The sequence below is a fragment of the Pygocentrus nattereri genome, chromosome 4 (assembly GCF_015220715.1).
Source record: "Pygocentrus nattereri isolate fPygNat1 chromosome 4, fPygNat1.pri, whole genome shotgun sequence".
NCBI classification, from domain to species: Eukaryota; Metazoa; Chordata; class Actinopteri; order Characiformes; family Serrasalmidae; genus Pygocentrus; species Pygocentrus nattereri.
Genome location: NC_051214.1, coordinates 12333155 through 12346500, shown reverse-complemented (window position 1 = coordinate 12346500; position 13346 = coordinate 12333155). Strand labels below are relative to the sequence as shown.

Genomic DNA, 13346 nt, shown 5'->3' with positions numbered 1-13346 from the left:
ACACTCCATTAGTAGCTTGAGTCCTACATTCAGTGGATGGGTAACTATGCTCACCAGCAGTGCACCTTCCTCAAACAACTGTCCCTATATTAAGGGTAGTCTTAAACATCATAAGAAGATAACATATGAAAAACCATTTATTTTTGGACATTTTGAATAGATTTATTTTTTCCTGGACAGGCAACCAAAAAACTGGAAAATCCAATTGTAATGCTGGGGAGCGAGGAGACGGACGCATACGCTGAGATAAGCGACTTTTATTGTGGGCAAATCCAAAATCAGGGTCATAAGGGTCCATGGTCAGAGGGCCAACGCGAACAGATCGGGGTGCATACATAACCAACTACAAAGCAGACTAAACACAGAACAAATTACAACAGGGGCTAGAATAACAGCAAACAATACATCCAAACAGCACAAACATACATCAAACAAAGACCAACGAAAACTAGGGGCTTAAATAATCACAGGGATGATGAGGGACAGGTGGGAAACAGGTGAAACAAATAAGGGGTGGAGTAAAGAAAACAAGGGGCTGGACTAAGAACCTGGACAGAGGGCAACCCTTCACTCTTAAAAATGATTGTTCTTCAAGGGTTCTTTAGTGAATAAAATGGTTCTATATAGAACCATAAACACCCTTTGCATGATGAAAGGGTTCTTTGCATTGTGAATGGGTTCTTCAGATGGATGGAGATTGTGTTGTAGATGGTTCTATAACCAAGGTTTTTATATAGCACCAAATTCTATTGTTCCAATCTGGACATCATAACAATAAAAGAACCCTTTTCGGTGCTAGATAGAACCCTTTCCATCCATCTGCAACACATTCTCCATCAATCTGAAGAAAACCTCAGTTCTTTGAGTGTTTATAGTTCTATATAAAACTGCTTTCTTTTCTTTAAGAACAACTTTTAAACGTGTATATATGATAGGCTCATTGACTGTTCAGATCTGCTTTAGTTCAAAAATAAGGTTTACAGAGTCGGCTATGAATCAGCATCTCCAAATATATACTCCCTGAAGAAATGAACTCCATAGATACGGTAACTGTGTAAATCTCAAAATGAAGGTGCTAGTATTTCTCTGCGCACGTGAGCTGCAGGAGTTATCATGAATAGCTTTGATGCTGTGACTTTCTCACAAACCAGGGCTTACCTGGAGAGACCTTGAACAGCATGAGATTGAGGCTGAGAGCCAGAGTGAGATGGAAGACAGAGGAACGGGGCTTAATGCCAAATTGAGCGCCAAATCAAACAGAAAATTCTCTAAGTGCGATGCTTGCACAACAGCTTTACTCGTCTTATGCAAGCTGAAGATGTTTCTTTGACCATGAGGGGCTAACACAACATTTCATTCTTCAAAGTTTAGACAGATCCAGCGAGATCAACAGCAAGGACCAGACTGAATGGATCAATAACCAGCTCTCTCTTACATCTGTGAAACTTCAGAATATTTGGGACAAGGCCAAATCTCTCCTCAGAAGGTAAATTCACTAAATGGGATATGTTTAGCTCAGTGGTTCCTAATACTGGCTCTACAGCAGTTTGGCTGGTGTTTTCTCTGCTTAACACAACCTTCCTGAGCTGAAGTTGGGTTGGAAACCACTGTCAATCTAGAAGAGTGTATGAGTCATTTTTGATATTTTCTAATTAAGTTTTAAGGGAAATTTCGACACACTGACACATTAGCATGAGGTCTTAGTTTAATTAATGGTGCAGCAGTTGCTGTAGTAGAGATTGCTGACTTCTGGTATTGAGTGGTTGTGATAGGTATTGACATCGGTATCAGTTGGAGGGCTTGTTGGAAGGTCAACACGTGCCTTCCGTCCTGAAAACAAGAGCCACATGACACCCGGCCTCGCCAGGCCACATAGCCAGCCCAAACACAATAGTGGGGCAGACCCCTCATAGCCGCGTAACTCAATAGCACTAATCCATGGGATTATTCCACACCTAATCCCTACAGAACCCCGCTTTGTGTCTCAACGCCTCACATCAGCATGGGCCACCGCATTCGCACAAAAACACACACACTGACTCACTCTAGCACAACCCACTCTGGCTCCCACATAGTCTGAATACATAAATAAGCCTCTCACAAACGGACTAGGCATAGTGAAGACCTACTGGCATGAAAAGACACTCAACAAGAGACACACAGTACTAGCAGCTGCTTAAAGTACATAACACACTCTTTTAGTAAAACAAAGAAATGGTTTTAATGTGACAATATTTTTAATGACCACATCAGAAAAAGTTTAAATATTATCTATTTTTTTGATATTATTTTTCCTAAAAAGTGTGAACAGGTGTGGAAATGACAGGATGTTATGGAAATTACTGTGTAGTGGAAATGAATAAAATGGTGGAAGTGAATGTCTTTTTTTTTCTTCATCGGATCATGGAAAAAATGATGTTATTTTACAGCACTTTTTATAACTTAGTATTTAAAGCTGCACTATGTAACATTTGGGTATTTGGAGACCTCTGTGGTGAAAATGTAGAAGAACATTTTGTAACATGTGCTTGGGACCCCTTCCCCAAAGGATGAGTCTATGAGTCAGTCATTCTTTTTGAGTCTGGGCATGTGACACACACACACACACACACACACACACACACACACACACACACACACACACACACACATTTTTCCTCCTGATTTAGTAATTCTACTTTTTTTTTCAACTTTATGCAACAAATATAAATTGGGTCTAATATGTCTAAATACTCTAATAGGCTAAGGCTAGTTTATAGCTAGTAATATGATGTATGTATGATGTACGTAGTAGTATGATGTATGTCCTTAAAATTACTATTCGACAGCATTATTGAAAATGGTCTGACAAAAATATTTGTTCTCATTTTTTACCTCATGTTTCTTTATTTTTGACACTCTTTGAGACTGTCATTTCACTGGTAACCAAAAATAAATGCAATGGCAAAATTGTAGGTTGCGGTGCACTTGACATCACCACAAAGAGAGCTTTAGAATAAAAATGTTTAGGGACATCAAAATGTTTTGCTTCAGTAGACCAAATAAAAACACAACTGACATAATATTATGTAATGAAAATCTTTGTAAAAATACATTTAGAAAGTAGTAAAAATAACCAATAGAAGCATGGTATAAAATCTCCAACCTGATTTCATAAATAACTGTATTTATTATAATCCATCATGAGGACCTGAAAGTGCCTGTAGTTGAAGAAAAAACAACTACCAAGAGAATAAAATGATAGGAAAACTACCACAGATGCAAAACATGTTTTAGTTTTTCTAAACAACTCCCCCTTATTCCAGATATAGTCAATCAACCAAGACAAGTTTGCTTCTAAAGTTTTGCACTGGAGCTATGAGGCTGTTGTACCTTGTAGCTTTGTATTGTATGAGGCCATGAAGGCTTATAGCCACCGGTTGGTATTGTGGTACTGCAAAAACAAGCAATTCTTTTAAAAATATTATAGGATTGTTCAACCTATTTCAAGACATTTTGCTTGTTATAAATCATTTTAGCAAGTGAAATGATCATTCTATTGAAAAATAAAATTTGCTGGGTGGAATGAGATCGTTTCAGTAGATAAATGACTGAAAACTCATCAAAAATCATGTAGAAATAGATTGAATATTTTTACAAAAATCTTGTAGTGAGACATATTAGATATGTTAAGATGATTCAAGATGGTTTCTTTTGCCATAACATCCTTTACTGCAGTGACATCACTACACGCTTACCTCACACTGTTAAGTAATCTCAAATTGATTTAGTGCTGTAATTTCTTTGGACCAAACATTGAACACAAAACATGTCTTGGCTGGTTTACATTGACTTTCTTCCAAACTATTGCTTTAAAGTGAACTGTGGTTCTCTGGAACCCAGACCTGTTGTTGTGAAGTTGTCAGCGGCTGCTGAACAAAAAAGCGCTCGCCTGTTTTTTCTGGACCCCTCATCCTGTGATGTCTGCACATTCTTCAGTCCGCCAGTGACGCGCCTGTAAATAAATGCTCCTCAATGCCTTGTTTGGCACTGACAGAAGCAGAGCAGCATGCACAGTACCCCCTGGTAATGTAACAGGCCAGCACTCACTGCCAGCAGGACTGCTCCTCCGGTGTCCCCATAGGTCCCTGTGTGAACACAGATACACATACATACACATACACTGTTATACGGTATAGAGTCACCCTGATACAGTACAGAGTAACTGGTATTCACCTTACTGTCACTGATATACAGTATAATGTCATTTTTTACTATAGTAAAAGTATATTCACTCTATATTGTATAACAGTCACTGATATACAGTATAGAGTTACCATTATACAGTTATACAGTATAGAGTGACTGTAATACAGAATAGTTACTGTTATACAGTGTAGAGTCACTATTATACAGTTATGTAGCACAGAATCACTGTTATTCAGTATAGCGTTACCATTATACAGTATACCATCACTGTGATACAATATAGTCACTGTTATATAGTCACTGTTATACAGTTATACAGTATACAGTCACTGTTTTACAGCAGTCACTGTGATACAGTATAGTCCCTGTTATGCAGTATAAAGTCACTGTTATACATTATATAAAGACTCTTACAGTTATACAGTAAACAGTCACTGTTATACAGTATAGCATCATTGTTTTACAGTTAAACAATTTAGAGCAACTGTTATTACCATATGGCGTCACTATTATACAGTACAGAGTCACTATTATACAGTACAGAGTCACTATTTTAGAGTACATAGCTACTAAGTTTAAGCAGCAACCAAGTCAACCAGTCAGCAGACCTCTCAACCTCCCGCACAAGCTCCAGCTCACCCCCCCACCCAGTGAAGTTACATTCCACGTGCCAAGAGCAAGTTTCTGCCGCCAAGGGCCCCCCTGCCATCTCCCACTGCCTGTGCAGCACTGCACTGCTCCCCCATGCTGGACCTTGCCAGTGGTGGGCCCACATGGTAAGGTTGAGAGGTACCAACTAGATATAGTTGGGCTCACCTCCACCCACAGTGTCGGCTCTGGAACCAAACTCCTTGATAGGGGTTGGTCCCTCTTCTACTCAGGGGTTGCACAGGGTGAGAGGCACCGGGCGGGAGTGGGGACACTCACAAGTCCCCGGCTGGCGGACGTGCAGTTGGAGTTTGTCCCAGTGGACGGGGTAAAGAGAGGTGCTGAGCTGTCAACTGATCACCATCTGGTGGTGTTTTGGATCAGATGGCAAGGAAAACTGATGGTCAGACCCGGTAGGCCCAAGCGAATAGTGAGGGTGTGCTGGGAATGACTGTCGGAGGCCCCAGTTCAGAATGATTTCAACTCCCCCCACCTCCAGGAGAGTTTTCTCATGTCCCGGGGGAGGTAGGGGACATGGAGTCTGAATGGACCCTGTTCAAAACCTCCATTGTGGAAGCTGCTAGGCATAGCTGTGGCCAAAAGCTTGTGGGTGCCTGTCGAGGTGGTAACCCAAGAACCCCCTAGTGGACACCAGTGGTGAGGGAGGCCGTCAAGCTGAAGAAAGAGGCCTTTAGGGATTGGATGGCCTGAAAGACTCCCGACTCAGCAGAGAGGTACCAACAGGCGAAAAAGGTGACAGCCGCCACTGTGGCAGAAGCAAAATCCAGGGCGTGGGAGGAGTTTGGCGAAGCTATGGAAAAAAACATTTGGTCGGCTTCAAGGAGCTTCTGGACAACTGTCCGGCGACTCAGGAGTGGTCGGGGTGGCTGCACCCAAGCTGTATTTGGCAAGGGTGTAGAAACTCTGACTTCAAATGAGGATATTGTCGGTCAGTGGAAGGAGCACGTTGAAGAACTTCCTAATCTGGGAGACATGCCTCCTCACAGGTGTCAGGGCCAGAGGCCTCTGGCATGTCAAGCTACATTTCCCTGGTGGAGGTCACTGAGGTAGTTGGCAAGCTCTTCAGTGGCAAGGCATCGGAGGTGGATGAGATTCGTCCAGAGATGCTTAAGGCTCTGGATATTGTGGGGCTGTCGTGGTTGACGTGCCTCTGCAATATTGCATGGACCTCAGGAACAGTACCCTTGGACTGGGAGACCGGGGTGGTGGTCCCCATTTTTAAAAAAGGGGACTGTAGGGTGTGTGCCAACTATTGGGGTATCACACTGCTCAGCCTCCCTGGGAAAGTCTATGCCAAGGTGCTGGAAAGGAGACTCCAACTGACAGTTGAACCTCAGATTAAGGAGGAACAATGCAGATTCCGTCCCGGCCATGAAACAATGACCAGCTTTTCACCCTCTTGCGGATTGTTGAGGGGGCATGGGAATTTGCCAACCCAGTCTACATGTGTTTTGTGGATTTGGAGAAGGCTTACGACCGGGTTCCCCGAGATATCTTGTGGGAGGTCCTCCGGGAGTATGGGGTACCGGGGCTACTACTCCGGGCCATTCGATCTCTGTACTCCCAGAGTGAGAGCTGTGTCCGTATACTCAGCATTAAGTCGGACCCTTTCAGTATTAGCGTTGGGCTCCAGCAGGGTTGTGCCCTGTCTCCACTCCTGTTCGTGATATTCATGAACAGGGTGTCAAGGCGTAGCCAAGGTCAGGAGGGCATGGAGGAGGCTGGAGGTTGGCGTCTCTGCTGTTTGCAGACGATGTTGTTCTTTTGGCTGACAAACATCACATGGTTGCCTCCAGCACTCACTGGAGCGGTTTGCAGCTGAGTGTGAAGCACTTGGTATGCGGATCAGCACCTCCAAATCTGAGTCCATGGTTTTAGCCCAGAAAAGGATGGCATGCCCACTCCAGGTAAGGGGAAAGGACTTGCCCCAGGTGGAGGAGTTTAAGTATCTCAGGGTCTTGTTCACGAGTGATGGGAAGAGGGATCGTGAGATTGGCCGCAGGCTGGGAAAGGCAGCAGCAGTAATGCAGTCACTGTAGTGGACTGTAGTGGTAAAGAGGGAGCTGAGCCATCAGGTGAAGCTCTCTGTTTACCGGTCAGTCTACATCTCGACCCTCACCTATGGTCATGAGCTATGGGTAATGACCGAAAGAATGAGATCGCGAATACAAGTGGTGGAAATGAGCATTCTTCGCAGGGTGGCAGGCTACACACTATTTGATAGGGTGAGGAGCTCTGCCATCTGGGAGGAGCTCGGAGTAGAGCCGCTACTCCTCCGCATTGAGAGGAGCCAGCTGAGGTGGTTCGGGCATCTGATTCAGATGCCCCCTGGGCACCTCCCAGTGGGGGTGTACCAGGCATGGCCTACCGGGGTCGTCCTAGGACCCGCTGGCCGCTGGCCTGGGAGCGGCTTGGGGTCCCTGGGAATGAGCTGGAGGAAGTTGCAGGGGACAGGGTCATCTGGGATTCTCTGATCTCCCAACTGCTACCGCGACCCTATCCGGATTGAGCGGTCAACGATGATGATGATGATGAAATCAGCAGAATGATGTTGTAAATAGTGGTATTTTCGTATTATTTGTTAAATTTTATCAGTGAATAGCTCAATTTATATTGAATATTCAACTGCATTCAAGCACACATTTATACCCATAGTGTTAATTAAAGGGGCATGAAAAAGATAACCATCACTGCATTTGTTGTAAACAAGCCTACTCATATCCTATAGTTGTGCGGCAGTGGTCTCAAAAGTGAGTTTTCCTGTTTAAAGACAATGAATTCCTCTTCTGATGATGTATCTTTAAGGTTCTTTCTTTCTTTCTGTCTTTAGTTATGTACTTATTTACTTTTCTAGCTACCAATTATAAAAGGTACAGTGGTAAGAATAGATTTCTGGAACAATATGACTGGTCAGATGAAGGGGACAGCAAACTAAAAGCTAAAGTGAGCAAATTAGCTACTTAGCCATATCTTACCAGTTCTCTTGGTGAAAAGGTAAAAACATCTCATCTTTGCACTGTATAAAAACAGAATCTATGCCAGAGGTGAAGCACGAATTCTAGCTTGGTTGTATTTCTTAACCTATAGCTCAGTGGCTCAGCTAGCTGTAAGGATTGAGCAGCCAATGGTTGTATGACATATTTTTACTGTATAATGCATGTTGTGTATAGAATACTGCAATGACATGAAATAGCATAGCAAATGCTAGTTTTTGGATGGAGCTATTTTGCTGCTTTCTTTGATATTAATAGTTTCCCTTTGGCTTGAAGCTGGTTCTCATGACTGCAGAGCAGGTGGATGGAAAACCTTGGGCCAAGAACACATGGGCATTGGAGGCATTAGGGAGCTGGACCAAGGAAAGTACTAAACTGAGTGGTGCAGCGGCATTCCAGGAATGGATTTAATTGGGGACAATATGGCTTTGATTATAACATGGATCAAAATTTAGGTCTGAGCTTTAACTGACATGAAGCCAACCAAGGCTTTGAGCTCATGTACAGTTCCTAAGTGGAAAATAGTCTTTATGTATGAAACAACTGTACACTAGTACTGCCATTGTGCCATAAAACAGCCCCTTGGCTAACAAGCACGAAAGTCTGAAAGCTTTATCTGTAGGCTCCATGACCCAGCCAGAACTTTTGCAACTAGGTTCTGCTGAGTGATTTTAGTGTGGTTGCCACAGTACAAAGAGTTCATTTATTCCTGTCATTCACAAGAAAATTATGGTAGTAGGCAACATTGTCTACATTAAAATGAAAGTTGCTGAAACATGAACAGCCTGGTTCATTATATTTCATAGCCAAAATTCACATTGAAAAAGGGAATCAACCTGAAAACTAATATTATCGGTTACAGTTGGGAATGTATCCACATATAGCAGTATTGACATAGGGATTTTTAGTTGTTTTGAACTATGTGTAGAACATTTGGCTACATTGTATATTATTTAGTAATCATTATCATCACAATACCGGCCTTTGCAATACATCATAAAAGGCCGCAATATGCAAATGCAAAAATTTTTTTTTTATTGTGGTGCAGACGAACCACATACATTATTTGGAGGAATCAAGCCATTTATTTGAAACGTAAATTGCGCCTGGATCATTAGAAAACACGTTGCAATCGACTGCCAAGATTTCATGCAACAAGTAGCAAACAGTGAAGGTGATGGAGCTTCCTAAAGTTCTCGGGGACAACATTATTAAACAACACTCAAATGGAAAAGGCCACAGAGCCCTTGCAAGGACTTTAAACATCCAGGTCAGTTCAACTGGTTCCATGATATGTAAGTGGAATATTCATGGAACCACAACGAATTGTCCTCAGACAGGTGCACCACATAAGATTAAACAATGTTCTCACAGACTACAGATAAAAGGGTAAAAGCAGGCCAGCAGTCACTCAAAAAGAGTTGCAGGATGACCTGAAAGCAGCAGTAACAACAGTTACACAGAGCACACTGAACAATAAACTGCAGTGCAGTCATCTCCATTCCAACACTTCACACAAAACTCCTCTGCCAAAAAAAAATGAACACAGAGAGGGACCAATGTATTCTGGGCAGACAAAGCAAAAAGACAACTTTTTGGCAATAATTCAGATTGCATATTTGGGGAATAGAAGGGTTGCATGTATGATCCCAAAGACACTATAACCACAGTGAAGTATGGTGGTTGGAGCATCATGATACATTCATGTCACTGAAAGAAAAATGAATGCAGTGATGTACCAGGACATATTAGAGGAGATTTTAAGTGTGTACATGGCCAGGGCCTACCAACATGCCCAAAGTTTTATTGCACACTTCTATATACTATTGTTTTGATGTACCTGTAGTTACTGAACAATAAGCTTTAGTATGTAATATGCCTGGGATTTTAAGGAGTTAATTTCATCACCCAAGAAATTGAATGAGGGGAGAGAATGAACATTTCAACAAGACAACAGCCCAGACACAACCTTGGGAATTTGAGGGCAGTTTGCAAAGACGAATAGGCCAAAATTGAATCACAATGCTGTAAAAAGCTCATCACTTCTTACTGTGGACATTTCAAAGCTATAATTGTAATGCTGTTAATTTGTGGTGCGTGAATAATAGCTTTACTTTGTTCATATTGATATGTACAAAATAAAAATACATTATGTGTGTACATTTAAAATAAAAATATTCACTGGAAGTAAAGAAAATAAATAAGAATGAAGTTTTGGCTATTGTTACTGACCTAATTAATGATGTGACGGTAAGTTGGTTATTGTCCTGTAAAAGCTAATCATTCAAATGTTCTAACTGCTTAACTGATTATGGCTGACCGTCTCACGCAGTGGAGCTGAGAAAGTGTGGCCATGCAAGATTCAGGCCACTCCTTGTCTTAGCGCACTAAACTGTAATATGTGTGGTTAGCCTACTAGCATGCTAGCCTAGCATTACTGTAATGCAGGCTGTCTCTGGGGAATCTGGGTCATATGGAGTGCACCCCCCCCCAACCGCCCCCCCCCCCCCCCACTCTCCACTCACACTGGACCAACACGCCTCCAGCCTTCACCACTGTCTGCCCATCTGTCTGTTTCATACTGTACACTATGCACACACAGAAAATGAGGCTGCAGAAAGGAAACAATCAATCTGTGTCTTTGTTTTCTGGCCCCATCCTCCAGGCTAAGCCCCCAAAGCACGACCTCCCACACCCCTTAAGTACGCAGATATACTTCACAGCATTACACCCAAAGCGGTTAAAGGAATACTCCTGATTTTTCAATTTCAGCCTAATCATTCTTTGCTATATTTTTTTCAAACAGTGAATTAATGTGAATATTAAAGTCAATGTGAATCAGAAATCAGAAGACCTTTTTCTTCCTTAACGTGACGCATTTCCAAGTGAAACAGGATAGTAAGGCAGGATGTAAATGTGGGTGGTCATAATTTTATTCTTCAGGATTTGATTGGAGTGCGAAAGCTCCAACTGAAAATTATTTACTGACATTTTTGTGTACTTTTTGTATTATCTGAAACATAATTCATTATTTGTTTAAATTTGGTAATGGTCTAAGCTGCTTTATTCCAGTCTGGTGCTGGTTTAGCTAGTCACCCAGTATGGTCATGCTGGTTGACCTGCATACCAGCAGCCAAAACACAATATAGGCTTTTTTTTGCTGGTGATCAGCATATTAACTTCCTTCGCATTTTTTCTGGTGATCAGCTATGCAGGTTTTTCTAGTGTGGATGCACTCCCACAAGCAGCAGCAGAATCAGAATGAGACCGACAGAATGAGAAGAAAAAGTTCAATAGATCGGCACTGAACAATGTAGGTAGGAAGCCCCCTTAAACTCAACTTCCATTGTATCTGTTTAAAGTCAAAATGTTTTCTGTTCATTTAAACTAAATACAAGGGAAATGTATTGAAATTACTGTCCACTGTAATTGAGCATATGCATATGATAGAGCGTTGGTTGAAAAAAGCTGGAGTATTCCTTTAATAGTGTCCGCCTCCTCTGCCTTATGGTCAAGACAGGATGACTTACAGCTGTTATCAGGTCAAGCAGATGGACAGGCTTTTGGCTGGAGGGAAACAGTGTTATGAAATCCAGTGGAAATGCTATGTGGAAACATGACATAAGGTTTGGGGAGAGTGAGGACGAAGTGAAATCATGATGCCCCATATGTCTACACTTCACAGCCCTGGGATCAGAACATAAGAGCAGGGGAGGGAGGGTTAAATATGGGTGGTGGAATTTGGTTGAAAATTGTATGTCAACACTGGGGAACCTCATAGTTTCAAATAATTAGTAGGAGGCTAGGAAGCTAGAAAGCTGTTAGATGTTCTGAATGACGGAGCTGCAGGTGATCAGAAATTTACATGAATATATAATGACTGAGGAATTGTAAACATTGAGAATAAAGTCATAAAATGAACATTCAGAATGCCTCATATTTGAAAAGTGGTCATCTCAAGGCATATAACATACATAGTAATGGATGGACATGTTAACACCTGGTTATTTTTTATAAATGACAAATTATGTCGTTTTTTTTTTATTTGGTTTTCTAAATGAAAATAAAGAACATCCTCTACAAATTAAAATAGGATATTTTCTGCAAATCTTACTGCATAATTTGTTTAATGAGTTTAATATCATAAATATATATATATAAACATGCCATAAATTTGTAAACTTCTCTGAATGGTATTTGTAAAGGAAGCTTTGCGGGGAAAACACAGTCTCTCTAGCTTGCTCTCTTTTTATCTTTCTCCCTCTCTCTCACTCTCTCTCTCTCTCTCTCTCTCTCTCTCTCTGCCTATTTTTATCTGTCTCTCTCTCCGTTTGTTCGACTCTGTGTGTCTGTCTCTCTCTACATCTTGTAGACCTTTTAAGTGAAAATCAAACCCATCCTCTACAGAATGAAAACTTTAAAAAACATTTTTCTGTATTTGTATAGTTTAAGATATTGTTATATTGAATAAAATAGCAACAATTAATAACCTGACAAGTGATTTATGAATAGCAGAGCATATGACAGCAGCCAGTCCGGACTCAGTCCTGGATCTATCAACAAGTACTCAAGAGAGACAAATACTCGTACAGCAGGGTGATGGATGCTGCTTTGCTTGGGGATTTAAAAAAAAAAAAACAAATCAAACATAGCTCTGCTTCTCAACGAGATGAGACGGCAACTCATTAAAAGCAATCAGAATGCTGTGGCTGAGTCCTGGTACTGCACAGCAGACTCACAGAGGCAGAATTGGCTCCGTCATGGCCATACACATCCCTGTGTCCCAGTCTGGCAGGACAAACAGGACCGGTGTGTCCGTGGGAATGACCTTCACTGACCCGCAGCTTCAGAAACAATGAGCCTTCCCACATTCCACATACACACTGACACACAGGAACAAGGAGACACTGAACAACATAGTGGGAACAAGCAGATACTCTACACAGCACCCTGGGAAACAATCCTCCCTCTGCCTCTCCCTATCCTCCTATCCCTTACTCTCTCTCTCTCTCTCTCTACCTTTCACTTTTTCCCTACAGTTTTTCTTACTCAGGTTAACTCTTCATTGGTCTGTCTCTCTTTGTCTGTATCTCTCAGGCCGTCGTTTTCTCTGTCTGTCTCTCTCGCTTAGTTTCTCTCTCTCTCAAACTGTCTGTTATTTATCTTTCTTAGGCAATCTTTTTCTTTTTATTTCTGTCTGTCTCTGTCCAGCTCTCTCTTTCTCTTTTTTCAAAAGTTGTCTGTCCCTCTCTTTGTCTTTCTCTGAGTCTGTCTCTCTCATGCTGTCTGTCAGTCTATCTCTCTCTGCCTGTCTCATTCTCTCTACATTTTTGTCTTTCTCTGTGTATGTGTGTGTGTGTGTGTGTATTTATATGTCTTTCTCTCAGTATGCTCTCTCTCTCTCTCTCTCTCTCTCTCTCTGATATTCTGTCTTTTTCTCTCTTTGTATCTCTCTTTCGCTCTTTCTCAGTCCATCTGTCTCTCTCGATGTCTCTC

The 13346-nt window shown here is 41.8% G+C and overlaps 1 long non-coding RNA gene across 1 annotated transcript in view; it reads right to left on the bottom strand.

Annotated features, from left to right (window-relative positions):
* Nucleotides 1–1464: 1464 nt before the first annotated feature.
* Nucleotides 1465–13346, bottom strand: part of LOC108439578 — a 61797-nt gene continuing 49915 nt past the window's right edge. The window contains exon 3 of the long non-coding RNA XR_001858771.2: nucleotides 1465–4127. This is a non-coding gene — a long non-coding RNA (uncharacterized LOC108439578). The remainder of the gene's footprint in view (nucleotides 4128–13346) is intronic.